The following is a 24,906-nucleotide window of genomic DNA, read 5'->3' as shown; positions in this document are numbered from 1 at the left end:
TGTATATGTAATGTGTATGTGTATATAATAACATATAGTATATATATATAGTATGTGGGTACACACACACAATTACCTCACAGAGTTTCGAACTCTCAGTATTGACTCAACCTCTTACCAATCTACAGGTTCCCCAAGGCTAGAAAGAATATTTTCTATTTCTTTTAATCACCACTCCCAATAGTGTCTAGCATAATACAAGGCATATAGTATGTGCTCAGTGAATACTTACTAAACTACTGGGAAAAACTGAAATCCTCTCTAGGTCATATGGAAACCAAGAATCCCTGTAAAAAGCACTGGGTCTGTGGATGCCTTTTACTTCCCTTACTCTCACATACACTTTCTCTTCCTTCTTTTCCTTGCTTCCACAATAAAGACAGTCACAGAAATACAATCAGGCCAGGGCAAAACAAAGTCAACTTCCAGTTATCTGAGCGTGGTTTAGCCGCAGCTAATTTTTAAACCCAGCCAATTGATGGACTGCCTTCTGCTACTTATAGTAGATGTGTACTCAGGGAACAACGCATTTTAATGTCTGCCTGAGCAGAATATAAATTGGAAGGTAAATCTGCTGGGTAGGGGGACAGGTAGAGAATAATAACACATTTCCAAGCCAAAAAAAATTTATTAATTTGTGAACTAATCTATTGTTTGAAATTGGCCTGCTATCACTCTCTCCCTATATTGGCATAGCTGACTGTTGGCATCAAAGTCCACTCTGGTTGCAGAAAGGATCTCTATATTATAGTCCATCTTTTTTCAGTGTTGAGAAGTTTGGTTTGGTGATACCTGAAGTATTTGAAACACGTTTTCAACCATCCAATCACTGATGAACATCCTTGTCATAGAGCCATAAGAGACCCAGGCTCTATCTACCAGCCTTTGTAGAACTTCCAGATGTCAGAGACATCTGGAAAGCCCAACCAGTCATAATTAAATACAGCAGCCCTTTTCAGAAAGCAATGGTTGTTTAAAATGTCACCCTAGTAAACTAGGCTTGGGTCATTTTTTAAGCATAGCCCAAAATGTCCCCTAAAGTTTCAACTGGATATACAGTCTTCAGTTCCTGCCCTGAAATACTGAGCAGTGTTACAGCACAGCTGCTAAAGAAGCTGCCACTTCCACCTCAAAGGTGGATGCAATAATGGAGTGATGAGCCAAGCTATTTCTTCCTATCACACTGTAAATGCTAAATATGTACTAATACAACAGGAATATGGAGAAAGAGCACAGAGAATCAAGATATATGGGGAGTGCTCAAGAGCCATTTATGGTTTTTATTCTGCCACCATGTTTACCATAGAGTAATATAAAAGGTCATAGGACTCAACGGAATAAGAAAAACTAGATTATAATATAATAATAGATGCCATTTATTGGGCTCCTGCTATGGACCTGGTCTGCTATGTAGATATCATCTTGTGCAATCCTCAGAGTACCGTGAAACTGGGGTTATCATCCTCATTTTATAGATGAGAAAACTGAGGCTCAAGAAAGTTAAGTGATTTGCTTCCTGTCACACGGTTAGGGAGTACAACAGCAAGGACTCTAACTTAAGGCAGTATGTCTCCGAAGCCCTCCAGGTGATTCTGAGACATGCTAAAGTTTGAGAACCACTGCAAGACACTAACCTATATGAGGTGCGACCAAGTTAAACTGAGTAAAGCCTCATCATCATGAGACATCTAATCACCTCATGGATCCAGGTATAGAGTGCACTGACTCATCCTGGGGATCAGAGTCATGTACAGTGCACTTCTCTATAGAACTTGGAAAAATGAAAGCCTGCTTGTTTTCCTGGTCCCGGGACACAAACATTATAGCAAAACTTGACTATACCCTTAAATGGCACTAAGATTTCTAGGCATACCTTAGCAATGAGGTAACAAATTTTGTTCCTTAGCCGACAGTTGGTAAAGAATCCTGAAACACAAAACTTTGCTGCCCCTCAGTACTCTCAATTCTTCACGGACACTTAACTTAAGATCTTCTTAAAATCCAAATGAAGACATATCCCGCCTCACATACTCTCAACGAATAAATCTGAAAATCACCACATTTTACAAATAATAAATCATCACTCTTCAAATTCATCACAATTCATTGACCAGGGAAAATATGACCTTGACATGCAGCCTGCAGCCACTTTTTAAACAATTATCCATTTTTAAATGTTTTATGGGGAAAGGATGGCTTCTGCTTAAAAAGGGGTGGGGGAATGCCTGGTGGCTCAGTGGTTAAGCCTCTGCCTTCACACTCAGGGCCTGATCCCAGGGTCCTGGGATCAAGTCCCACATTGCTTCCCCTCGGAGAGCCTGCTTCTCCCTCTGCCTATGTATGTCTCTGCCTCTCTCTGTGTCTTTCATGAATAAATAAATAAAATCTTTTTAAAAAGGGGGGGGAGAGGGAAAAAGAACAGCATATTTGAATTATGGGGATTGAAGGCAGAGTTAAATTTTACTCTTGACCAAAATTCAACTTCAGTTCACCAAAGAAAGTTTTTGTCATGAAAGACTGCTTTCAAGTTATGAACAGTGGGAAAGGGTACAATTTAGAAAAAGAACAGTTTCTACATTACTTAAAGGATAACCATTCAAAAACTGGCATTAAGAAATCCCAGTTAGTATGTAAGATTATGTAAAATACTGTACTAGCATCCTAGTGGCCAAAAGATAGATTACCTCTTATTACCTCCCTCTTTGGCCATCCTGACACTAAACCTTCTGGCAAGCACAGACTCATACCTCACTGGAACTCCAGCATTAAGAAATTTCCTTTCCTTCTGAAAACTCGAAGGTCTAGGGTCTTCCTTCCCCACTTACGTAATCATCAGTGGCTTCTCCCCTTTCCCATCTGCTTTATACCAACAATGTCCACTTTCCCCGTGCTCTCTCTGTGCCACTCTAGTTAGTGTTCATTTTCCCACCAATCTTAACCATGAACTCCTCCTCTCTCAATCCCAGATGGTGGCTGGTGCTGGAAAACAGCTCTCTACCCTACTGTGGCCGTTCTATTCCTTCTCAAATTGAGCTCAGCTTGTAATCAATGAACCAGTCCAGATGCCCAACCCTTGATTAGCACCTCTCCTCCATACACCCACCCCACCCCTCAATTCTGGCCCAAGGCTCTAGGGCCGCTGTTCTTTATCCTGTTTCACTCTGGAATTTCCATAATTCACCTCCCTATATCTAGGATTCCTTCCACTTGCAGATGGAAAAACTGGTGTATTCCCACATTCTCCTTCTTTTAAGGCCATTCTACTTAGGTCAGTGAATTCCTTACCCCATCCAGTACCCTTATTTTAGTCTAAATTTTCTAACTAATGCTTAGACTTGTGAGCCCTGGATCTCAGCTAACCTCTACTTCCTGGGCTCTCCCAGGACAACAGCTATCCAAGGCAACTTTTTACTTTCCCTGACACTAGCTCTACATGACATGTGAGCAAACAAACATCTTCCCCCTTTGGCTCCTTATTCCACCCTCTTTCACATTCTGCATTTTTTAGCCTATATACTATCTCTAAATTCTCTATTTCCCTATGGGTATACATGTATATTTCTTCCTATAAGCCAGTTTCTCTCCAACCCTATTGTTACTCAAGATCGTCCTCTGTCTTGCACCAACCTTAATGATTCTAGCATGAAAGTGTAAAGAGCCTTCAAGGTTCTTCAAACTTTTTACTTTGGAAAACCTTAGCCTGGAAATTTCAGGGTTCCACTTTTTCCTTAGTTGGCCCTAACATGAAGCCAGTGATGATCACTTTTCTTCCCCCTTCACTGCCTAAACAACCTCCTCTTGACTTTTCCTTTTGTCTTCCTTCTTTCTAGTATTCAAATCATTTCCTCCCATAATTCTGTTCCCCTAAAAGAAGCCCCTCTCTGAAACCCATAATCCAAACTCATCATGTGAGGTTCTCTGGCACCTGTACTAAACTTTTTTTTCCTATGTAGTGAACTACAGCATGAATAAAGCAAACAGACCCCTGAAGGAAACCCTCTTGCTTCCCCAAAAAGTCTAGGCCACAGGGAGTTTATGCCTTACCAGCTCTAGGTCATCAAAACAGCCAGATCGCTGTGTGTCCTTGCTGCTGCCACCATTTCCTCTGGAACTCCCCTCCATTCTGCCCAATTCAGACTCCAACAACAGAACTCGCCAGGGACTTAGCTTTCTTCTGCTCTATCCCAATAATTTGCTGTATTTTCCTTATGGCCTATTCTAAGGAAACAGTCCTTCTTAACCTCCTCCTCCATCTAAGACACCGGGAGCCAGAATAGAAAGAAACCTACCCTTGCTGCATAGCTGGTAACAGGGTCAGCCCTCTTAAAGTCAATTTGAGTAAGGCTCTGTGCCCAATGGCCTGTGCCTCTTATCCTCCCCATCTATCCCAAAGGTGGCTGCCTCAGTTGCTTTATCAAGAGATGAGTCTGCCTATCAATGGCCACATAGCGGCTTACGTAAAACGACCATGTCCCTCTTAAACTCTATCAACCTTCAGATTCTCTTAACTTGAGTCACTAAGTCCCCTGCTCCTGCTAGCTCCCCTAGTCCTTCTTACTAACTTTGCTTTTCCATAAAAATTTTACAGGTTCCTCCCCCAAACTTTTGCTTCTATTTGGAGCCTCTGGGTGATTTTGGGGATTGGGTTATCCCATTTAATCCCCAGTGGGATCCTCCAAATTTCTTTAGTACCACATGCTGACATGGCCATCCAATTTGAGTAACCCTAAACTCTGCTCCATCTCCCCTAAAATAAAGCTCCCTCTATCCCAACATTCAAGGACAGGTTAGGTAAACAGAGAATGAGATGACCTTTAAAGTCCCTTCCAACCTTGGGATTTTATTACAAACCTAGTCCACTTCCAACACCAAATTCGTCCCCTGTTCATTTTCCCAACGTTTGTCAGGGGCCAGACTTTGAGAAATCCCCTTCTAAGCTGAAAGAGCCATGTGGCCAACCAGGATAACACTAACGTACAACTGCACCCCCAGAAGTCTCATCAAAGATTTTTGCAATTGTACTCCACCTCTGTGCCACGGGGACAATCTCCAAACTGCCTTGAGAGTATTCAGCTCCAGCACGAAGTTAGCAAGCCCCCTTCCCGCTCTCGCGTAAAGAGCCCCTAAACCCCGGGCTAGACGCATCCTCGCCAAGCGACGCCTGTCCTTACTGTCTACTCTAGGAGACACCAATAATGAATAAGTATCACCACATCGACAGCTTCCTACAGCCAACACTGAAAATTTCAAAACAATAAAACAAAAACATAGTGCTGGCCCTGGGGAAGGGGGGAGGTGCGGGCGGAACAGAAGGGCACCTCCAATGGCCTGGGCTGTTGGCCTCCCGGCTTGCGGTGTGCTTCCCTCTCGCCTTTCCCCTCGATCACATCTTTCCCTACAAAAATCTCCCGCCCCTCCATAACACGAAATCCCCAGCCGAGGTGCGGTCGGCTCCTCCCAGCCCTACCCCGGACGTCCCTCTGGCCCAGCCTTCCCCTCGGCGGGACCCCGGCGAGGAGGGCCCCCTCCACCGTCCAATTCACCTCCCTGTTCCTTCCCGGGCCTCTGGGCGCCCCTGCAGGGCTCTGTCCCGAAGCAGAACCTCAAGGAGCCAAGCCCACGAGGCCCGTCGCGGGACCCACCCCCCCTTCCTTCTCCCAGCACCTCGTCCTCCATGCACCCGGCCCCCGGGGCTCTTCGTCGTCGTCGTCCGGGCTCGTACCGCCCCCCGTCGGGGGCTCCACCCCCCGCCTGCCCCCGCCCCCAGGACGGCCCCCTCCCCACCACGCACCGCCTGCGCCCTCTGCCCCGGCACGGGACTCCCTTTGGCCTCCGTTCCCCGCCCAGAAGCGGCGGCGGCGGCGGCAGCAACGGCTGCGGCGGCCCCAGCAGGAGCAGCAGCGGCGGCGGCAGCGGCGGCGGCGGCAGCAGCGCCGCCCCGGCCCCGCCCCGCCGCCCGCCGGAGCCCCACGCCCCGCCCGCCCGCCCCGCCGCCGGACTGCTCCCCCCGAAGCCCACCAGTGAGCCCCCCCCACTTCCCAGCCGCGATCCGTTCGAATCCAGCTCCGCTGGGCCTGCTGTCTGTTCCTCACGCCCCTTAGGACCCGGGGTGGGGAGCCCTGGGGTTCGCGGCCATCCCTCTCCCTCCTTCAAGGGCTGAGGGATTGCCCCTGATCCCGAAACCCGGCCCCGTAACCGGAGCCTCCCTCCTTCCACCCCTCGGCTTCGCTCTCAGACCCCTTGCCTCAGGCCTGGCGCGGAGCGGGTGGAGAGCTTGAACGCCGAATCTCCCCCTGGCTTGCCGGGGCTAGTATGAATTGCCCCCATCTCATCCTCCTTCAATTTAAGCCCCCTCCCCGCCGCGCCCGGCCCGGCGGCCCCCGCCCCTACAGCGAGGGCAGCGGAGCCAGGGTGCTCCGAAGTCATCCCCCGCCTTTTTTCCAGGGACTCGGATAATTGCCCCTGCCCCCATCACAGCACTCCCACTCCCGAACCCAGGCCCCGCCGCCACCTAGGGGTACCCCTTACCCTATGGTTTCCGCACCCCAACACTGAGGAGAAAGCAGCCCTGAAGAGCAACCGTCGCACCTCCCCTCAGAGGTTGGAGGGTATTTTCTCCAGGTCTCTTCAAGACTTCATCACGGACAGCCGCCCCCCCAAAAAAACAAGCCCTTTCTCGCCCTGCCCTCCTGGCCAGCCTCCCTTCGGATCACTGGATCCTTGGATGGCGAGGTGGGGGGGTGCTGTTAGGGCCAGGTAGTTAACAAGACCGTAGCCTCCACCTCCCTTTCTGAGGAGTGGGGTAATTCCAATGGTTCCCCCCCAGGATCAACCCGACCCCCGTTTCCATGGAGACCCCCGCCCAGCCAGGAAGAAGACTCTCAGATCGTGGCGAACAAGTCTCACCTGGCTAAGGGAGAAGGGGGTGAGGAGGGGGTAGGGTAGGGCAGGGACGGGGTACGAAGGTGGAAGTGGAGGGGAGCTGTCCCGAAGGGAGGGGCGAGGGCAGAGCGAGCTCCAGGGAGCGCTACGTCCGGGGACACGAAGAGGACGGCGCCCCCGGGGGGCAAGCGGAGCGGCCGCGGGGCGAAGAAGGGACAGGGTTGAGGAAAGGCTTAAGATAGAAAGAAGCGGGTGGGGGGATACGAAAAAGCCGGGGAGTCAAAAGGGGTGGAGGGATTGGGGGAGAGAAAAAAAAGACGCACCTGTTCCCGGGTCGGCTCCGCGGGGAGGCTCAGGCCGCCACCCGGGCTCCCTCTCACCCACTCTGAGCCTCCACCCGCCTAATACTGCCCCGATCTGATGCCCCCCTTCCGCCCCTTATCGCCACCGACCTCCTTCTCCTCTCTCTCGGCGGCGGCGGCGGTCGGACTCTAGGAACTGAGAGGAAGAAGGGAGGGCTCGGCAAAGCGGAGGAGAGACAGAGCCACACACTGGCAGCAGCCGCGGCAAGCGAAAGAGTGAGGGGGAGAGCGGTGTGTGTGTGTGTCTGTGTGTGCGAGCGAAGCCTGGTGGAGTGGGTGCCGGTCGCAGGGCTCGACGGGAAGTGGAGTCCGGCGGGGTTCGCGGGCGGCGCCAGCCGCCGCTCCACGGGACTACAACTCCCAGAATGCCACCTGTCGGGGGGGAGGAATGGGGAGGTGGAGGCGAAGGGAGGGAGCGAGCGAGAGAGGGAGGGACGAAAGCAGGGAGCAAGCGGCGGCGAAGGGGGCAGAGCCAAGCAGCCCCGGTGACACTGGGAGGGGAGGGGAGGAGGAGGGGATCGCTGCGAGGACCAAGCGGATTCCGGAGAGGGAGGCAGCAGCAGTGGCTGCAGCAAGCCGGGCAAAAAGCTAGACTCCCAGGAGAGGCGGAGGCGCTCAATCCTAGGGGCTGCAAGAGCCCCACGCCCCCAGCCCTCAATGCCCCTCGAATGAGAAGATTGAGGAAAGGAAAAGATCAGGGCGCTAAGGCCAGGGGTTTCTGTTTCTTTCCCCCCAAGGCTCTCCACCATATGCCCCGACCTGACTTTCTCAGGCCACTGGTGCCCGATCCAATGTGCAAATCCAGAGACCCCAGATCTCCCCTGTCGGGCAGCACAAAACAGACATTCAGTCCCCTTCTCCCAGGGACCTGAGGGAAGCCCCCTTGCTGGCAGGGCGTGACTCCCCCTTCTTCCCCGCCCCGGTCGTCGCCACCCCCCATGCCCCTCTCCAGAACCCTCCCCTGAAGCCTGGGCTCGCTTCTTCCTACCTCACAAGAAACGGAGTCCCTCCGGGGGCGACTACCCAGCCCCCTCCTTTATACTGGGTCGCTACCCACCAGTATCTCCTTAGCGTTGCCCCCCTCACCGAAGTAATAGTGGGGGCGACCCAAGTTGGATTGGTGGCTACTTTCTCTCAGAGACTAGCCGTCCTTGGCCACGCCGACCCTGTGTAGAGAAGAGAAGCACATTAATACCGCCCCCCCCCCAAAGTTCAGATCCCCGGGGAAAAGGCTTACAAGGAAAGTGGGGTTGGTAGTGGAAGTGAGCTGGGGGTGAATCTCAATCCTCAAACCTCGCTGTAGGCGTGGAAACCCAGGGATTCCTCCCTTTCCTTAGAAGCCATCAAATCGCTTGAGGGGGAAAAGGGGGTACGTTATCTTAACCCAAATGTCCACACGACTCGAAGCGACGCTACATATAGGAATAAGATACGAACTAGGCTGCTGCCGCGGGAGGGAGAGTATACTGCCGCCCCCGCCACGCCGTCGTCCACCCTCAAACACACACCCCTAGGGGAGTCAGATGGCCTAGGAAGTGGGGGGAGCCGGTGGGAGTGCAGGAGAGTGAAAGGGTTGTGGTAAGGAGGGTCCGCGGCCCCCTGAGAGCAAAATCCAGATGCTAGGAGGTGGGTGGGGGGTGCGGCATAAATGCAGACGGTGTCTTTCCTTGCTTTTCCCTGAATCGCCGCCAAACACCGTCTAACACTCGTAGTTGCTTACCAGTCAGTCCCCTAGCCCCATTTGTGCGCGTGAGGCGGCCGGAGCCCGGGAAGCCCGGGCACAAACTCCGCGGAAGCTGGCCTTCGCCGCCGCCGCGCCGCTGCGGGCCTCCCTCCCTCCGCTGTCGGCCCCGCGGATCTACCTTCGCCCCCGGCCGAGGCCAGACCCCGCTCGCAACTCCACGCCCCTACTCCACCCCCGGCTCCCCCCTTCGCCCTCTCCCCGCGGGTCCGGCCCAGCCCCTAGCGCCGCCCCGCCCTACCGCTCGGTCCCCAGCCCAGCAAGTGCCCCGAACTCGCCCCCCGCCCCCACGCCCAGGCCAGTCCGGCGGGGCCTGGTTTCCCCCTCCCGCCGCGCCCCGCCCCCGAATCCACGTCCTACTTCGCCACCCAACTCGGCCCGGTCCGGGTTCGGCCCGCGCCCAGGCCACTGGAGTCTCTGGTTCGGTCCAGTGTACGGCCACCCACCCCGCCCTTGCCTGGGTGCCGGCCTGGCCCGCTGCCTGCGCCCGCCGAGCCGGCCCAGGCGCGCGGTCCGGGTCTGGCTCCCGGTGCCGGCCTCGGTCCCAGCGGCGTTGCCGCGTCTCGCCACGAGGGCTCGGTCCACGCAAGATCTGAACCCGCGCGGGGTGGGGGCCGCGGAAAGCAAGTTTCTTTATCTTCCCTCCGCCCCCGCCGCAGGGCCGCGCCATCCCCCACCCCCCACGGCGCCCCTTCACCTGGGCAGAGCCCCCCCGGCCGCTGTCGCAACTTTGCTCTTCTCCACGCCGCCGGGGAAGCGGGCGAAGCGAGAGGAGGAGGGAGGTGGCGGGGGGGTGCTGGGATCAGGCCTCTGGGCTCCGGGAGGACACGTGGGGGAGGAGGGGAAGGAGGAGGAGGAGGAAGGGGGGGCGGGCCTGCAGTTCTCGGGGCTCCCCCTGCCAGCCCCGGGGAAGCCGGAACCTCTCCGGGCAGCCACAGACCCCGCACTGGCCACGAGGGAAGAACGGAGCCACCTTCCCCGGCCAGCCCCCAGCTCCAGGAAGGGGGGGGCGGAGAGCAACGCCGCTCGGGGTCGGAGAGCGAGCGTTTTCGCTCGTGCTTTATGTGTGACTCTCTATCTCCGTTTAGCCTCCGTATATGGGGGGGCGTGGGGTCTTGCATGCAAGGGGCGGCGCGCGCCCGCCGGACGCCCCGCCCCTTCCCCGGCCCCCCACTTCCCTAACCCGGGCGACCTCGGTGCAAGGCTCTGGCGCTCGTGCACCGAGGCCGCCCGCGGGCGCAGCCCCAGCCCCGGCGCCGAAGTGGGACAGGTGCCGGGGAAGGGGAAATGCCGGGGCTCGCTGCCTTGCCTCGCGTCTCCCGAGCGGCCCACCCTTCGTGGCAACCTTCGGTGCTGCAAACCCTCTGGGCTGCTTTCAAAGGATAGCCCCTGGCCCGAGCGTGGAGGCACCTTTGGGGAGGGGGTGCCTGGAGCGAGAGGCCCGAGGGAGGAGGGAGGAGGGAGGAGGGAGGAGGAGGGGGATGAAAGGTCTGTAAATGGGGAAGCCTGAACGACTTGGGGCCGAAAACCTGGCTCGAGGAAAACTCTTGGCTTCTGCCCGCTCCCCCCCCCCCACCCTCCCAGGTTCCTCAGTCACCAAACCGAGCCCCCTTGACCCTTACCCTTTACTCTAATGACTCCCCGCCTGGCCAAAGGAATAAATCCTCATATGTGTTTACATCCCAGGCCATCCTGCCAACCCCAGGACTGAAGAGCTGAAAAGCCTGCGGTCCACATTGGAACTCTGATGGCTTTACATTAACTCCGAGGAGGAGAGTAGCTTGCGAAGGAGCTGAAGCTAACGGCAGACTTGCTTTCAGTATTAGGGTGTTTCTTAGCAGCTCCAACCCTGAACCCGTGGTTGGGACTTCAAAGGCATCGCCTCAGCATAGAGGGTATTCGGGGAGGTGCCCAGCAGTTCCTGGAGGGTTCAGGGCTTTGTAAACACGGAATGCAAAATGAATAGCAGGAATTTGAAAAAAAAATCTTTATGTGCAGATATATTGATATTATTTATTATATATTTATCTATACTAAGGAAGCCAGAGGGTCATTTGGACTAGAAGGAAGCCCTGATGGATTAATGTCTTCCTCCTCCTCCTCCTCCCTGCCCCCCTCTTTTGTCCCAGGCCCACAGAGGTTCCATCTCTAAGCTATGGGGTGTCTTCTTTCTGTTGAAAGGACTTTAGAGATGGCAGGTGAGACTTGCCGGTTATGTCTCCCTCACCTGGTTTAAAGGAGGAGTATTGTGGAGGAGGGTAAGCCACAAAGGTAGCAGTGGCTTTTCTGTTGTCTAAGGCCTGGTGTTCTGTGACCCCTCTGGATTGTCCTCAACAGCCTCAAAATGTACTGCCAGCAACGTGAACATATCACTTGCCATTTTGCTTGCTTTGGGAACTTCTTCCCTAGCTGTCTTACTTGGTCATTCCCACCCTCCTGTACATACTCCGCCCCCAACACACACACACTTTAAAAAATGTTTGACCTAAGTTGCACCAAGGGAAAGTGAAAATTTGAAAAAGATTCCTTTAAACTAATCAACATACAAATTCTAAAGGTATTATTAAGGTCGGAGGGATCACCTCTATTGGGCCTAATAATGCAGGCCCCACCGATTCTGCTTTGATTTAAATTAGCTGTCTTTGCTGATTTTAATTCATCTGGTAATTACTAAATTTCCACTTCTCTTAAGGGTCTTGGGGCCCTGGGGCTACTTTTTTCTTTGCTTTGAGGCTGAAATGGATTCTGGACACCTCTGTTCTCCATTCATCTGTATCTCACCATTTGGCTGCATCATTTATCTGGTGAAATGAACATTGGGGCAAGATGGTTATTTCCTGGCTCAAGCTCCAGCTTCTCTGAGCCCTTCCTGTTGGGGGCCACACTTCCTGCCCTATGGGAGGTGATGGGAAATCAAGGAGCAGGGTAGGGAGAGCTGTGGGAAACCTTGTAAAGAGTAGAGATTAATGATTATTTTATTTGAGGCTAGAACCACAACACAATCATAATAATACCCTTGTACAATGTCAGGATGTCTACAAAGCCCTTCCACTTGTGTTATTTCATTTGTTTCTCACTACAACTCTTGATTTTGTAATTGAGAAAACTGAGTCTTTGAGCATCTATGAGTGGCTTATTTAAGTCATATGGTGGGGCAGCCCGGGTGGCTCAGTGGTTTAGCACTGCATTAGGCCCAAGTTGTGATCCTGGAGGCCCAGGATCAAGTCTCACATCAGGCTCCCTGCATGGAGCCTGCTTCTCCCTCTGCCTGTGTCTCTCGCTCTATGTCTCTCATGAATAAATAAATAAAATTTTTTAAAAATAAAATTAAGTCACATAGCTAGTGAGTTCCTGAACCAGGACTCAATCCCAGCAATCCTGATCCCACATCCAGAGTTCTTTTCAACATGGCATAGCACCCCCATGTCATGCCAAAATGTTCCTTTTCATGCAGATTTTTAAATAATTGTTTCTTCCATCAATAACAGCTACTGGCCTGGACTCTCAGAGAGTCAGCATGGTGTAACGGAAAGAGGACTGTTTAGAGAGTTCTGAGAACCAAATCCTAGTTCTGTCTTGTTGATGGCTAGCAGTAGGACCTCAAGCAAGACCCAACATTGGAGTAGTGCTAGCTTAATGCCAGATACTATGTTTTGGGTCTTCCTCTCAATTCTAAAATATGGAAATCAATGTGTCTGCCCCGCCTCTCTCACAAGCGCACCCCTGAGCATACAATGTGATAGTGTATGGGAAAGAATTTTGTGCACCATAAACTACTGGACTCAAGCAAGTGTTACTATTATCAGAATCAGCATCACCAGCCTCCCTAGAGCAGAGATCTAGGGGTGACACAGGCCTGGGCTCTGCCCTCCTGAAGCCAACCAGACAAAACAGGGCATTTGGGGTTCCCTCGGGTAATTTAGACCTCAAACCAACCTCTGACTTAATTCATAGGATAAGTGCTCCAATTCTCTGCTTTGTTCTGAAATCAGAGGCCTTCCTTGTGTCTCTGGTAAAACAGCCCAGTCCTGTGACAAGGACAGCAACAACAATGACAACAATTTCAGTGGTTTAGATTCATTAGAGTGTCAGAAGGAAACGAATTTGAAGCTTCTGGTCATCTCTTTGTCCCCTGCCGGCCCCAGTCAGTTGAACGTGAAGTCAGATTTGGAACTCAGTTTCAGGACTGTCAAAGGGCTCATTTTAAGCCACCTTAGTTGAAAGCAGACTAGGGGAGAGAAGGGTACAGAAAGAGCCTTGCAAGTTCAGAAAAGAAAGAGTGAGGATGGTACTAAGTTAGCAGGGCTGACTGAGAGTTACACACACTATGTGCTGGGTAGTGTTTCCCTTTATGCCCTGGGAAGGGCCGTGGGGGAGAAGTCCTTGACCCTGTTCACTCTTCATATATCTCTCATGCACAAACCCTACTGCAGCAGGTTGCTGCTAGAGATGCATTCCAACAGCCCACTGCATGCTGAGGAAAGCCTATTCTCTGCCCCCTAAGAGCCCTAGGTTTAGATGGGGAGACAGCATGTCTGGTTAAACTTAACTCTGTAAACAACTAACAGCCTTTCTGGATTTTATAGCCAAAGGGGGGAAAATGAGGAAGGGGGCTAAAATCACCCCAGAGGCCTCTTGAGGTCAAGCCTCCCTGCTTCCCTAAGACTCCTAGGCCCTTAACAAGGTTTTTAATCAAACAGACAGTGTTAGAGGTGGAAGAAACTAAGATATCATCTGCCTCCTGGAAAACCAGCGGTGGCTGCCCACCGCCAACAAAATCAACTCCATAAGCCTTCACCTAGCTTCCATGGCCCTTCCTGATCTTGTTCCAGCCTCCTTCTCATCCATGTCCCTCACAAAGTCTCTGTTACCACCAAACCAGCCCTCTCACCATTCCTCAGACAAGATAAGCGCTTTCTTGACTGCTCCTTCAGCATTTTCTATGCCCTTCTGGGCTTGTTGAAATCCCATTCAAACATTACTCAAGCTGGTTCTTCCATGCATTTTCCCTGGTCCCCACTCCCTCCCCATGGAAGTTAACTGCTCCTGGGGGTTTCCCCCAACAGACTGAGCTTGGTTGGCTCTTTATTAAGCACTTCTACAGTCTGCTTGCTGACTCTCCAACAATATTCCCACTTCCTTGGATGAAGGGACCCAATATTTCTCAACTGTCTATCACAGCCTCCTTTCTCTCCTGCCAAAATCTCTTACTATGGCATGGGGTAGGCCTTCTACAAGTAATTTGTCAGTGAATGAATAGATGGATGATTTAATCTAATCCTCTTATTCCATAGTGGGGAAACTGAGGCCCAGACCTGGCTTCTCTTCTTGCACATTAAAGACTCAATTCTGAGTGTTAGCTTCCTTTAGTCTTTCTCTTCCCATTTAGCGCCGACACACAGTCTCTAAAGTTAGACAGACATGGTTGGAATCCTGGCCCTGCCATTTCCTAGTGATGTTACTTTAGACCCTTAATTTCTATCTGAGCCTCAGTTTTCTCACTTATAAAATGGGGGCTAATAAATACTTCCCGAAAATATTACAAAGATCAGATGAGTTCTTGGATGTTAAGCACTTAGAACAGTGCCTGGCACCTAGTGGATACCCTGCAGTAGGTTTTTTTTTTTTTTTTTAAGCATGAGAGTTTTTATTTTTATTTATTTTTTTAATTTTTACTTTAAGTAGGCTCCATGTCCAATGCAGCACTTGAACTCGCTACCCTGAGATGGAGCGTTGCACACTCTACCAACTGAGCCAGCCAGGCACCCCAAGCACAAGGAGTTTTTTGAGTCCAGAACTTGGGAGCACCTGCTTAATTCAAGCCTGGGGAAAAAAGCACAACCCAAACATAAAGGAAAAAAAGGTGTATTTTTGGCAAGGGGAATGGAATAAAATTTAGCAAGACCTTTCAGCGAAACTATTCTCTCTTCCCCCAAAGAGGCTAAAGGATATTGAGAATAGCACCCAGTTCAGTAGCCCACATTCTATGGGGGCTCACTCAATTCCACTTCCTCTGGCTATGGTGGTAATTCTTTGTAGGCTCAGAGATGTTGGCATGGGACCGAGATACCCTATTGAACTTACACATCTCGATGCTCACTCCTCTCCATTTGCCTACACTTGAGTTCTGTTCCACCTGGCCAAATACTTCAAGCCCCACTTCCACAGAGCTGTCTCTGAAGGCTTTTGCCTGGTAAGTACTGCTTAGCACTTAGTGATTTTCTGTGCTGTGTGACTTAGTTCTACACACACACACACACACCCATCTGAGGGCAGGCACTTTGCCACAGAAAGCAGCATCCCCCACAATGCCTGGCAGTGTTTGAGCAGACAGCACTCCATGAATACTTGGGGAGTGATTGACAGTAAGCGTTCAATGGGGGCATGGGTCCCCTCAAGTATTGCCCAGCATGCAGTTTTCCAACCCCCCATTCCCCACTTACACACCACTTCTCAAATCCAGCTCTCACATGACGTCCCAGCCTTTTCAGTAGCCATCTTGTATGCAAGAGTTTGTCAGCATCCAGAAGGCAAGGGCCACGTTTTACTGTGTCCACACAGCCCAGCATAGCACTTCCAACATTCACCGAATGAAGCACATAGTTTTGCTGCTATAGATAACTTGGTAAATATACCATTCTTATTTCGGGCGTGTGTGTTTATATGTATTCCTGTGTGTCTTGTTCTTGCTCATTAAACTGCAAGGGGCTCTAGAGGAAGAATTGTCCATTTTGGGAAGAAAGTCCCAAGATGATCAAAAAATAAGTTGAGACCTGGGATTTAAGTTTTTGAAAAATTCAGAGAACAGTGTTCTGCCTGTCACATACATTCAGCCTAAACTCTCACACCAAATGTTCTCAAACTTTAATATACATAAGAATCACTGGGAGGAGCTTGTTAAAATTCAAATTCCAAGGCACCCTTCCACCCAGGATCTTCCTGAATAGGTCTGGGTGGTGCCTCCTACTCAGAATTTCCAGCAATGTCTACTGGGAATTAGAAAACAGCGGGCTCTTGGACTATACACTGAAACACATGGAGCACTTTTCCTCTTTCATCTTCACCAGGGATCACCAAACTTATTACTTGCAAGGGTTTGATTACGTCTCTCCCCTCGTGGATCCCATTAAACACAGTTATATATGGCTCAGTATGTACCAGGCACTGTTCGGAAGATTTTACAAATAGTAACGTGTTTAATACTCTTAACGATCTCATAAGCTAAGTGCTATTATTTCCCCCCTTTTACGGTTGTTTTTCATCACCCCAAAATGAAACTCCATACCTGTTAAGCAGTTGTTCCTCTTTGTTCCCTACCTCTAGCCTCTGGCAACCTCCTATCTGCTTTCTATTTTTATGGATTTACCTATTCTGGATATTTCATTTGAGCAAAATCATATATCTGTGGCTTTTTGTTTTTGGCTTCTTTCACAGCATTTTTTTTTAAAGTAGGCTACCCGCCCAAAGCAGAACTTGAACTCGTGACCCTGAGATCAACTGTCTTATGCTATATCAACTGAGCTAGCCAGGTGCCCCAACATGTTTTTGAGCATGTTTTGAGCCAGGCACCCCAGCATGTTTTTGAGGTTCATCCGCATTGTAACATGTATCAGTACTTCATTCCTTTTTATGGCTGAATAGTATTCCATTGTATAGATAGACCATTCCTAGCTAATAAATTTTGAAGTTGGGGTCTGAAGCCAGGCAGTCTGGTTCCAGAGTCTGGGCTCTTAACCCTCTGTGTTCAAAATACTTATCTACTTAAACAGGATGTATTTTCAAGTAATAATTTGCCATTTAAAAATGTATCAGACTGGGGATCCCTGGGTGGCGCAGCGGTTTGGCGCCTGCCTTTGGCCCAGGGCGCGATCCTGGAGACCCGGGATCGAATCCCACGTCAGGCTCCCGGTGCATGGAGCCTGCTTCTCCCTCTGCCTGTGTCTCTGCCTCTCTCTCTCTCTCTGTGACTATCCTAAATAAATAAATAAAAAAATAAAAATAATAAAATATAAAAAAAAAATAAAATAAAAAAAAATAAAAATGTATCAGACCAAAAAAAAATGTATCAGACCATATAATGTTTGTCCTTGGGAAAGGAGAAAAAATGAGTGGGAAATATCAGAAAGGGAGACAGAACATGAGAGACTCCTAACTCTGGGAAATGAACTAGGGGTGGTAGAAAGGGAGGTGGGCAGGGGGTTGGGGTGACTGGGTGACGGGCACTGAGGGGAGCACTTGATGGGATGAGCACTGGGTGTTATTCTGTATGTTGGCAAATTGAACACCAATAAAATAAATTTATAAAAAAATAAAAATAAAAAATAAAAAGAGGTCAAATTCTCATGAATAAATAAATAAAATCTTAAAAAAAATGTATCAGAGGGATGCCTAGGTGGCTCAGTGGTTGAGCATCTGCCTTTGGCTCAGGTTGTGATCCCAAGACCCTGGGATCAAGTCCCACATTGGGCTCCCTGCAGGGAGTCTGCTTCTCCCTCTGCCTTGTGTCTCTGCCTCTCTGTGTGTGTGTCTCAGGAATAAATAAATAAAACCCTTAAAAATGTATCAGAGATGGGATGCCTGGCTGGCTTAGTCAGAAGGATGTGGGGCTCTTGATCTCAGGATCATGAGTTCAAGCCCCACATTGGGTATAGAGATTACTTAAATAAATGAAAAACTTCAAAAGTGGAAAAACAAAAATGTATCCTATACAAATAAAACTATGCCAGAACTTCTGATCAGCCCAAGATAGTCACACTGAGGTCATTCAACTCCAGCTAAAGCCAACAACACTTGATGTTGTAGTTAATCTCTGCAGTGTCATGCAGGTATGTTTCACTAGATTTTATGAGATACAGACATAATTCATAGACTCTCTCCCAGGATTTTATGGGTTTGGAGTCCCTGATTTGGGATCTATTGATGACAACTCCCTGTGAGATGCCTGATCAACAAAGAGAGGTTCCATCAAGTTGCTCAGTAGACTCTACTGACAATTTAAGAAATGGGCTCATGCCCGTTAGAAAGATTTTTCACACCAAGAAGGTAAACAAGAAAGGAGCTGGAAGTTAACCTTCACTAAACAAGAAAATTCCAAAATCCAGGAATCCATTCATTCTTCCTGAATATTCTAATTAACTAACCAGAGCTTTGCCACCAAGGATACACATGGCCATATACTGACGACCAATAAGACAGCCCTGTAACTGCCCCCTGAAAGGTGACAGCGTGAGATGGACTTAGCAGAGAGGCCTTCCAGATCCAAAGCATCTGCTCTGACAAAACCTGAGGTGAAAATTCTATTCCAAAACAACACTGATCCCATGATTTTTCTGCTGACTTGTCATGTGTGTGGACCAAAAAATAAATAAATAAATAAATAAATAAATAAATAAATAAATAAATAAATAAATAAATAAATAAGCCACGTCTCTTCTGGAGTTTGTGACACCTGTGCTCCATGTCTGAGAGCCCCATTTGATATTCTGAGCACTTCTCTCTCCAAAGGAGTCCTTCGTTTCCCCATTAGAGATGGAACAACCAGACTAGATTCAAAACTAATTGCCCCAGTTTCCCTCAGCAGAATAAAATGAACATGGAGGCGAGCCTTTGAAGGGGAAAAGATGCCACAAAACATATTGTTTGAGAGGTGAGAGAGGAATGGTGAACGATGAATCCTTCTTCATTTTCGTAGCCCCAGGGCCTTAGAGGAAGGCTTGGCACAGATGAGGAAGCACTCAAAACGTGTTTGTTGATTGAATGACTGAAAGAGAACTTTCTTCTTGGTCTGGAGGTCATTGTGGAGGCATTGTAGAGCTGCTCTCTGGGGATGGAGAATGGAGTGAGGTTGGCATGTGTATGGAGTGCCCTGCCAGGACCTACACAGACCATGTTTTTCTCTGCCTGAAAATTTCTCCCAGGCAAAGTTCTCAGAGCCTACAAGTCTCAAAAGTAGATTCCTCTGAGATCACTGGGTGCTTTATTTTACTGAACTTAAGTCAGAAGGACTTAAAAGTGGCATAGTGTTATAGGGAGAATCCGATGAGAGCATCTGTATAAAAGCATATTGAAAAAGATAGAGAGCCAGGGAATTCTTGTTAACTGAGCCATACTGGCTTTGCATGATCTAAATGACTCTGTGCCTTTTGGCCAGGTAACTTTCTATCTATGGGTCTTATCACTGAACACAAACGTGTGCAGACACCACCTCCCCCAACACACATATTTTATAATGCAGTAAACTCCTGTTTGCCAAAATCCAAATAACCACAACTGTTGGAGAATCAGAATGTTCTTTTTGCAATACAGTGCAAAACTCACTTACATTCACGTGGGGCTTTGCAGGTCACAAAGGGCTTCCCCACCCAAGACCCCATTTGTTTGTTGACTGATGTTCAGAATGGTCCTGAGCCTTTTTAAGCATCTGGAAGGCCTTATGAGGAATCAAATAGTAATGGTATGTGTGGTGTCAGAGGCCTTGGCTGCGTGCTGGGCCTCTGAACACCAGCTTTCTTGTGGCAGACACATCAGGGGTACAGTGACTTGTTGCTATTGACTTGCAAGGATCTACCAGCATTTGGGGACTGGGCTGGTGGGATGGGACTCCTATAGCTGAAAGAAGTGAAATACATTTGCACATGATCAGAACTGTAGTGGCAGCAAAGGAGGCAGAAGGCTTGGAGCACCCCTCTCTGTTTTCCTTCTATCAGTCATTAAATGGGCAGACATTAGATCTTTTAGCTCCATCCCCCAGCTTTTATCAGCTATTGATGGCACAAAGACAAACAAGATCTGTCTCCTAGACTTCTCTGGCCATATGATTCCTGAGCTCTCCCCTTCAAGTCTCTCCTTGTTCATCATAGCCCATTTTGCCAGGGGACAAATGATGAGGGAAGGGTTTCCACCTAATCATCCCCTCCTATTTCCTTTCCTGTTTCTCTGTCTCTTTGTCTCTGTCTCTGTGTCTGTCTCTGTCTCTCTCTCTCTCTCTCTCTCTCACACACACACACACACACACACACACACACACACACGATGCTTCAAATGCCCCAAGGCTAACCTGTCTGTGTCACATACATCTATTAAGGAGAGTATTGAATAAACTAGATTCATGGGAGCAAAATGAAAATTTGTAATGCATAGTAATAATAATAGTAATCCCTCACATCTGTATAGAACTTAATAGTTTACAAAACACTTCCATCCCTATTCCTGTATTTGATCCTGTGTCCTGTCATCATCTCATATTCAAAGACAATCTTCTGATTGTGATCTCCATCTGTGAGCGAGGCAAGACAAAGACAGGGCTAAGAGTCCTGCCCCCTGGTTTGTTTTTTGCACCTTTTTTTCCTTCTCTCCTGCTGTACTGTCTGGGGAAGTTGCCTCTGACTCAGCTTCCCAGACTGGAACCCTAGAGAAAGGGGCTGCTGACCAGTAGCTCTCCAAGCTGGGCTACAAAGCCTTTGGCTTCTGCCAGAATCAGTGTCACGGGGAGGGAAGATTTTCCTCTTTGGGCAGCCCTAAAGTGAGCAGCAACCCACCTCAGCAGATTGGGCAGGCCCCTGAGAAGGGGAGGGTTTCAATAGAACAGGGAAAGGAGTGTGCTGTGAAGCTATTAGTAGGTTGTGAAATGGGGCTTTGAAGCTGGGGAGGCAACCGCTAAGTGCAGGCTTTGCAGGGTGCAGGCATACCGAAGGAACCTGGGCTTGCAAGCGAGGATCGTCCTGGAGGGCGAAGAGGAGTCCCCATTGTAACCACTGGATTTGTAGACCCTTTTAAAAAAAAAAACCTATTTCATTCATCCCCATTACCTCTCGTACTTCCATATCTTCTTCATTCCTCTAGTCTCTTCCCTGAGCCCCCCCTCTACTTCATTCCTCTAACATAGTAGCCTCGATTTTTCTGAGCTAAGGATGCTTTTAGTGAAAGGCCACCCCAGAGAGTTCTCAAGCCACCCCAGCCAAACATTCTCAAACTCTCCCATCTCTCTCCCTGCAAGGTACTTAGCCCATAGCGATGGCCACACCAGTCACACCCTCCACCTAGCCCAGAGCTGGCCCCACATGGGAATGCCTGAGAAAGTAGGGAGCGATAGCAGGTATAAAGCCACTGCTCTGGCGGTTTGCAGCAGTAGAAGATCAAAGCTTGTCCTCCTTGGTAGGAGGGGTCAGGGCTGTCCTGGCCATCGCAAGCAGAGGGGCCAAATAGCAGGGAAAAGCTGCTTTTAGCTAGTGGCCCTGTTAAAAAGAGATGGTGATGCTGTGTGGCTGCCCTGCTGGGCTGGGGATTAAGACCCACAAGCCCCTCCCTTTACCCCTGGTTGTTACCAGCAGACAGTTGAGGCTTCCAGCCTCGCCCAGCCTCGGAAACCCCCTTCCATCAGAGAAGGAGCTTCATTCCAGCTCAGGAGCCCTGGCCGAGCTCTCTTCCAGCCCCTACCCTGACGGCTGAGGCCAGCCGAATTATACTGTCGCTTAGGCAGTGGCAGCCAGTGCGGGGTCGGGAGTGTGTAATTGCAACCACTTCCTGCCCCAGCTTGCCCTAGGGCTGGCCCCGCCCCTGAAACAGTCGGGGCGGAGCCCAGGTATAGTAAGGGAGTCCGATTGGTGGGGTGGGGGGGCTGCGGAGCAGGGCGGCTCTCAAGGGAAATCAGCTGAGACTCATAAAGGGAGGGGGTGCCTTCGGTTCGAGCCAGCCACCGCGAAAGGGCCGGGTTCTCGGGGCATTCTATTGGCACAATACGTCCCTGCAAAGGATCCAGAGAACAGTCCCTCTCGGACTGGTATTCCACCAGTTCCAATATTAGCTTTATTCATGAGATCTGAACACTCCAAAGCCCAAAAGGAGAACAGGAGGGGAGAGCTGGGGTCTACACCCATAGGGGTGATCTCCACTCTAGCGTTGGCGCTGCTCTCTCTGAGCAAGTTAGGACAGAGAGAAGACATTACGGGTGGGGACTGCTGAAAAGACCCCTTTGGTACACAACACCCAGGGTTGGTAACTGCCTCTCCCTTCCTGGAGATTCCAAGATTTGCTGTTTGTATCCTCGTCTGTCTACCCAGGCTTTGGAATGCCCATCGTGCACAGAGCCAGTCCTACAGCAGGTAGCCTGGAGGTACAAAAGAAGTAGAAAGGCGGCTCTCTCCCTTTGGCGAGCTGGACATCAACTGGGCACTAGAGTGGCAAGAGGGTAAAGTGTGCACTCTGTAGTCAAAGATGGAGATTGTGGTATTTGCTGTGTGACCTTGGGCAACTTGCTTATCTTCTCTGAGCTTCAGTCTCCTGGTGTGTAAAATGAAGGTACTAAGATTTGACTTACAAGGTTGTAGTAACAATAAAGTCAGACACACATGGAAAAGCGCTTTGAAAGCTATAAAGCACTCTACAAAGGCAAGGAAGGGATGGTCCTGCTATGGCTGCTGTTAAGTGGGGTGGCGATGGGAGACAGGACCCTGATGGGGGAAAATGAGTAGACACCAACAACTAGGGTGAAGGTATCCATGAGAACGTTAAAAGAGTATGCTGTAAAGGGGCTACCAGAGGCCGGTGGGGGGTTAAGTCTGCGTCCGCTTCCAGTTAGAGGTGGCTCTGAGAAAGGAGATCCCCCAGGGAAAGGCGGGCAGGCGAGGTGGAGAAAAAGCCATAATTTCTCTCCTTCTGAGAAGGGCTTGAACAGTCCTCGTTGCCTTAATCATGCCCATGTGAAGAGAGGCCAGCGGTGGGTAACAGTTCTGTTGGGGGGGAGGGGGTTGCCTGTCAGCCCTCGAAGTGTAAGGCAGCAGCTGGAAGTGCGCTGCTTACTTACATACCAAGCCTGCAGCGTGCACACGGCTCGCTGGAATGAGCCCGGAATGTCTCCCTCTCCTCGCCCTCTGCAGACAGAGGAGAGCCGAGGGGAGTGGGGCGAGCCAAGCACATTCAATGACAGCTGCAAACCTGTAGGCTTCTCTATCCCTTTCCCGCTCTGGGAAGGGATGCCCGGGCCCAGGGTGACCCCCACCCCCCCTTCCCAGATCTGCAGACAAATGGGGGTGGGGCCATCTTCATTTGTGAGGTGGATGTTGGGGGAGGGGGTTCCCGTGTGTAGGGTGTAGTGGTGGCACATGTTTCGAGGATGCACCCACATCTCTGCATGTCAGCAGCCACTTGTGCAGATCCAGGCAGTTGTCTGCATACAAACATGTGTCATACATGTGCAGGCTCTAAGTGGTCAGAAGGCGGGACTGACATTTCTGCTGCCGTGGGACTTTGGATATTCTCATCTGTAAAATGAAGAGTGTTGTGGCAGAGCATCTCAGAGGGCCCTCTCAGCCCAAATGTTCACTATTTCTACGCATAGGGCTATGGCTGTTTAAAAAAGTTAGGGCAGTGAAAAAAACCAACAACAGTGGAACCAGTTGTGACGTTGGCCGTTGACACTTTAGATGTTTAAGTTTGGAGATTCAATTTTCAAAAGGCCAGTTACTTGGCATCATGTAACATCTGTTCACTTCCCAAGGAGTGGTCTTTTATTTTTTATTTATGATAGTCACAGAGAGAGAGAGAGAGAGGCAGAGACACAGGCAGAGGGAGAAGCAGGCTCCATGCACCAGGAGCCCGACGTGGGATTCGACCCAGGGGTCTCCAGGATCGCGCCCTGGGCCAAAGGCAGGCGCCAAACCGCTGCGCCACCCAGGGATCCCCCCAAGGAGTGGTCTTACACTGACACCCAGACTGTGGCATGATGATGTTGGTCTATTTGCTGTCTGTGTGTTTACACATGTACGAGTGCATCTATGGGTGCATGTTTAAACTGTATCACAGAATGTTAGAGCTGAACGAGATCCTGGAGGTCATCAAATTGAATCTTTTCCATTTCTGGTTCATTTATTTAACAGCCCCTTTGTGAGCTACTATCTGTGCAGGGAGCTGCAGAGATAAATAAGGCATAGTTTCTGCCCTCCAGGAGCTCACCATCTAGCAGGAGAAACATGTAAACAAATAATTACAATACAATGTAATAATAGAGGAATAAATCCTACTGTGCTATGGGAACATAGAGAGAAGACTAATTCTGCCTGGCGGTGAAACTGACAGTTTCAGGAGCACTCCACAGCTAGTGAGTTTTTACCTTCACCTTCCTACTTCCAAACTATTCATCCTGCTCTCCTCACCCTCTTCCTCTCAGGAAATCTAGGAAGATGTCTTCACCATCTGAAAAGGATTGGCCAAGTGGCATACTAAGATCCACAAGGCCCACTGGGATCCACCTTGACCTATATCCCTCTCCGCTACAAGCCCAGAGGCTCAAGTGGGGCTAGCTGAGGTTGCCTTTGGCACTGGTGTAACATGTTGGGGTGGGGGTGGAGACTCAGAGGGAGGCCAAGAGAACTGAGAATTCAGTCCTTCCTGCCTGGCCGAAGGAGTGTGCAGAGAGGAAAGAGATCACCTTCAACAGGGCATGCCCTTTGCGTTTTCTGCCCCAGAATGGCTGCATTAGGCATCGCCTCTCCCTTGCCCCGTGCCCCGTGCCCCTGGTGAACAGCAGTGCCCGCTAATGACATAGATGGTTGCTGAGGATGATGGGGCAGCCTTAGTGTGCAGGGCAGATGGGAGCAAAGCTATCTAGCAGAGGGAGGGGAGACAGTAACCCTGGACTCAGCACCAGGTTCCACCCTGGGCCCTACCTGCCCAAGAGATGGCCATGGGAGGCTAAGCTCCAGCCTTCCATGTCCACCCAAGCTAGCGCCTTTCTCCCTCTCGGGGGCAGAAGGCGAAGCACCCTTGGGGCCTACCACCCCACCAGGGCGGGAGCACTCCCTCCTCCTCCCACCCCTCGATCCATAAAGCCCGGAGATGCTACCGCGAAGGGAACCCTGGGAGTGTGCCTTGAATGACCCCCGAACACATCTGGATTTTTGGAGTTCAGGCCAGCCCCCGAAACGG

The 24,906-nt window shown here is 50.2% G+C and overlaps 1 protein-coding gene across 5 annotated transcripts in view; it reads right to left on the bottom strand.

Moving 5' to 3' along the window:
- BCORL1 (BCL6 corepressor like 1) overlaps window positions 1–9,825 on the bottom strand; it is a 64,385-nt gene extending 54,560 nt beyond the window's left edge. For 2 of the 5 annotated variants that reach the window (XM_038588277.1, XM_038588281.1), the window contains exon 1: window positions 7,335–7,520. The gene's annotated coding sequence lies outside the window, so the exon portion shown is untranslated. Of the gene's footprint in view, window positions 1–7,334; window positions 7,521–8,232; window positions 8,411–8,964; window positions 9,114–9,682 lie in introns of those variants that run through there. The other 3 variants (XM_038588278.1, XM_038588279.1, XM_038588280.1) reach the window with 3 other exon arrangements.
- Between the last annotated feature and the right edge of the window lie 15,081 nt (window positions 9,826–24,906).

The sequence above is a fragment of the Canis lupus genome, chromosome X (assembly GCF_011100685.1).
Source record: "Canis lupus familiaris isolate Mischka breed German Shepherd chromosome X, alternate assembly UU_Cfam_GSD_1.0, whole genome shotgun sequence".
NCBI lineage: Eukaryota > Metazoa > Chordata > Mammalia > Carnivora > Canidae > Canis > Canis lupus.
This window is presented reverse-complemented; position numbering and strand designations above follow the sequence as displayed.